Here is a 3,207-nt window from a genome sequence, read left to right as displayed (position 1 = left end):
CGTCCGTCCACATGAAGAAACATAAGAGCCATATTACATAACAATTACCCATAAAAAAGTCAAAGCAATAGGTGGATAAGTAAAGACAATATTATAATCGCTTTGAAGGAAAACTATGCTAAGTCATGTAGCGGCCAGGTAGAACACAAAAAATATTGGCGTTCTCCCCTTTCACCAAGCACTACATATTCTCTTTCAGTTCATGGAAAAGAAAGTTGGTGGAAGAATGTAGAAATTAACCATACCTCGTGTCTGTTGTAAAGTGTCCTTCGCCTCTCTTCGGCCCTAAAAATTGCCGGCTTAATACCATGGTTGTCCATAAAACCATTTGGCCACAGCTCTGCAAGCTGTACCTAGCCTCCAAAAAGTGAAGACTTTACACTGACAAAAGTCTTAGAACCAGTGGATGCAGGTAAAAACCAACTGAGGTGATAAACAAATGGAGATCATATAAAACCGTTTGCGATGCAGAGATGACAAACTCCATGAAAATGTTTCTTATTTTAAGATGCCGGTGCCCACATGCCTCGCAACCTCACTTCCTCTTGTATCTTTTCCTTCTCGAGAGTACCCTCTAGTTGTTTTAAATCCCAGTAATCCCAAGGTTCAGACAAGGACGGAGATCAAAGTGTGATAAATAAACAGAGATCATATAAAATAACAAGTCAAGCCAACCAATTCAGTGGGTTCTCCACATTTCATATGCATGCTATCACGATTATCATCAAAACGTTTACTCGAAACGACTTTGTAGCCCAAAGTTGACAACTGCAGCCATTTCAAAAAGTAGGTTGCACTCTCCACTCTTTGCATCAGTTATTAATTCAGAACAAGGGGAAATGCGGGTTTAGTGCTTGCATAATTTCATATAATTGCATAAATAAATCATAAACTAATACTGCATGTGAAACCCACATTAGGAAAACCATCACCATGTTTGACCACTATATGAACATACTTGCAACTGAACATAAAATATATTATATATCAGCACTGTAAATGCAGTTGATCTCACATCCAACTATTATATCCTGCAAACTATGGCAATATACACCATCATGATGGTTTTGTGAACGCTTCACAAAGATGAACTGTCAAAACAAGATTGCAACATGTCTATAACAGCTAAACAGCCATACAGATAGTAATTTTTAGTTTTTGGGGCTAGGGGTACCTCAGCATATAATTTTCTGACTTGTGGACCGGTGTCCTCATCAAGACCCTCAAAGCATGAAATCAAATAGACAATCATGTTTAAAAGTAGCTTTCTAAAGCATGTTTCTTGTAAAAAAAGAAAAGAAAAAAAAAGCATGTTTCAACTAGAAAAAGGCAGTATAAAAATGCAAAGGAAATATGTACATCAACAAAAAGGTCATAGAGATCACAAATCTTGTCCTCCATTGCAGGATCCATATCATATTGTCTTTTAGGAATTTCTTTTTCCTTCCAATTCCTGAAAATCATTCGATGCTCCAGATTGATGATGTAGAGCCTGAATATCTGGCGGGGAATGCTAACTTTGGTAAGCAATGCAACAACATAAACCGAAATTAAGGAACCCACAAAATACAAATTCTTCTGAACCCCTTGGCATCAAACATTAATAAATATGATAAAAAAGCCATTAACAAGTCAGTCACGTCACAAAAGAAACCGTTAAAGATGACAAATCATTCAATTTTCTCTCGAAATGAAGAGCCCCTTTGCTAGCCATGGATGCTAAAACCCTAACCCTAATCCTCATCAGCCCGACCCTTTTTGCTACCTGATTTCATCTTTTTCTTACCCATGGGCTTGTCTTCTTCTATTACTAAACCTCCTTTCTTCGAGCGAACTTGGACTTCTTTGGAACTAACGATGGGATGGATTTTACGAAAGGATGGCCACTGTTCTTGAATATTCATTTCTGGTCGCGATCTCTGTAAATGAAGATGGGTCCTGAGTTTTAGTTTCGTTTCCACTTCTGTCGGATTGCTTTTGGTTAGTTTCACGCCCTCTGTTTTTCGAATATTCATCTCTGCTTCTTCAGCCTTCGATTCTGCTTGTGGGCTTTTGAGAATCTGGCACTTTTTATGTATCGTGTCGGGGGCTTTTTCTTACTCTCTTCGATACTCTCCATTAGACCAAAAACAGCTCCTGTCTTGTTATTCTTGCTGTGGGATGGAAGAGCTTAGCGACGCTGTGCGCTTGGCTGCCCTTTGCTCCAGATTGGGTAGACTAAATACTGAGAAGCAAATTGATGTCTGGGATGAAGAACTTCCTCCTGAAAAATTGGTAGAATGTAGCTTAACATTAGTGGGACGAATTCTGTCAAACCCATCCATAAACTTCCCCGCTTTCCAGACCTCAATAAAAAAGGCTTGGAGAACTGAACAAGTAGACTTTTCACAGCGAGAAGATGGATTCTATATAGTCAAATTTCATTTGGATGCTGACAAACAACGTGTAATGGCTGGAGGTCCTTGGCTTTTTCGGGCCATCTTTTTATCCTTAAGCCTTGGCAGCCAACTACTCCCCTACATTGTTATGATTTCTCAAAGTGTGCTTTCTGGTACAAATTTTTCGGCATGCCATTGGAATGCACGACCGAGAAGTTGATAGCAAAAGCTGTGCAAGATATTGGTCGAGTACTTGAAGTCCGAGTTGATTTTAAAGAGGGAACAAATCCTATGACAGTTCGTGCAAGGGTTGAACATCAGTTGCAGGATCCCTTACGATCAGGAAAGCTAATTCGTACGGATGGGAAGCTACTTTGGCTTGATTTCCGCTATGAACGTCTCTCCCACTTTTGTTATTCTTGCGGGAAGTTAGGTCATTATGCCAACTACCGTACGACGATCCCCTATGAAAGAAGGGATAGTATGGTCTATGGACAAAGTGGCTTAAGGCTGAAGTTAAACAATCTAGCCCTTATTGGCAATCATTTTATACCCCCCGATTACAAAAGATCAGCATGAAGAGACCATACCTGAGACACCTCCATCACAGATTCAACATGTGCCTCTATTACTTCCACCACCTATTGCTGCTGCAGCAATATCAGATCCATCACCTTCTCCAATACCTCGGCCAGTTACAGATCCGATCGCGCATGAACAGGTGAAAATTCTCGATGGACCTCCTATTCATATTGCGTTAATCCCTGCATCAATTAAAATGAAGGGGGCTCAATCACCTGCCATGGATAATAAGTATCATAGGAAGATG

At 40.0% G+C, this 3,207-nt stretch overlaps 1 long non-coding RNA gene across 1 annotated transcript; it reads right to left on the bottom strand.

Annotated features, from left to right (window-relative positions):
• Positions 1-283: 283 nt before the first annotated feature.
• On the bottom strand, positions 284-1,442 carry LOC120295440. The gene is made up of 3 exons (XR_005552822.1): positions 1,360-1,442; positions 1,175-1,222; positions 284-347 (listed from the first exon to the last, which is right to left on the bottom strand). It is a non-coding gene; the product is annotated as an uncharacterized LOC120295440 (long non-coding RNA).
• Between the last annotated feature and the right edge of the window lie 1,765 nt (positions 1,443-3,207).

The sequence above is a fragment of the Eucalyptus grandis genome, chromosome 7 (assembly GCF_016545825.1).
Source record: "Eucalyptus grandis isolate ANBG69807.140 chromosome 7, ASM1654582v1, whole genome shotgun sequence".
NCBI lineage: Eukaryota > Viridiplantae > Streptophyta > Magnoliopsida > Myrtales > Myrtaceae > Eucalyptus > Eucalyptus grandis.
Note: the sequence above shows the minus strand (reverse complement) of the source record. Positions and strands in the feature narration are given on the sequence as shown.